The sequence below is a fragment of the Silene latifolia genome, chromosome X (genome assembly GCF_048544455.1).
Source record: "Silene latifolia isolate original U9 population chromosome X, ASM4854445v1, whole genome shotgun sequence".
In the NCBI taxonomy this organism is placed as follows: domain Eukaryota; kingdom Viridiplantae; phylum Streptophyta; class Magnoliopsida; order Caryophyllales; family Caryophyllaceae; genus Silene; species Silene latifolia.
The window spans coordinates 72,838,369-72,839,086 of record NC_133537.1 but is presented as its reverse complement, the minus strand read 5'-3'; the positions used below and the strand labels follow the sequence as shown (position 1 = coordinate 72,839,086).

Here is a 718-nt window from a genome sequence, read left to right as displayed (position 1 = left end):
CAATGGTACTCCCACACCACAACATTTGACCGGAAATTTTATTGCCAAATCCGCCTTTATCCAATTAGTCGAACGGAGCCAATTTGGGGGGATGCCTAGTGAAGACCCTCATTCTCATATGGAAACCTTTTGTGACTATTGTGATGCGATTTCTCAAACCGGTGTAACTCAAGACCAAATTCGATGGGTCTTATTTCCTTTTTCTCTAATTGGCACCGCGAAACAATGGTTGAAAGGCCTTGATAAGGCCACTCTCGGAATTGATTCTTGGAAGAAGTTGGCTCTAGCTTTCTACAAAAAATTCTACCCACCGGAAAAGACTAACATGCTAAGAGCTCAAATTACGGGTTTTAAGCAAAGGGATGAATAATCTTTGTATGAAGCTTGGGAGCGGTTCAAGGGAATTTGTCGCTCATGTCCTCACCATGGACTTAGCGAGTGGTTCTTGGTACAACAATTTTGGAACGGTCTATATGAAGATTCAAGGAACATTCTCAACATGGGATCAAATGGAATGTTCACCGAAGTTGATGACAATCAAACATGGAACAAGATTGAGGAAATGGCGGTCCATAACTCACAATATAGTAGACCTCGCAAGGCTACTAGAGGAGGAAGGCATGATGTGGACTCCGTTACTCAATTGGGTGCTCAACTTAGTGCTCACATTGACACAATCAATTTGAAGTTTGAAAAAGTTATGGCTAGATTTGAAGAA

The 718-nt window shown here is 41.8% G+C and overlaps 1 non-coding gene across 1 annotated transcript; it reads right to left on the bottom strand.

Annotated features, from left to right (window-relative positions):
- Nucleotides 1–325: 325 nt before the first annotated feature.
- LOC141624392 (small nucleolar RNA R71) lies at nt 326–432 on the bottom strand. The gene has a single exon (XR_012534199.1). It is a non-coding gene; the product is annotated as a small nucleolar RNA R71 (small nucleolar RNA).
- Between the last annotated feature and the right edge of the window lie 286 nt (nt 433–718).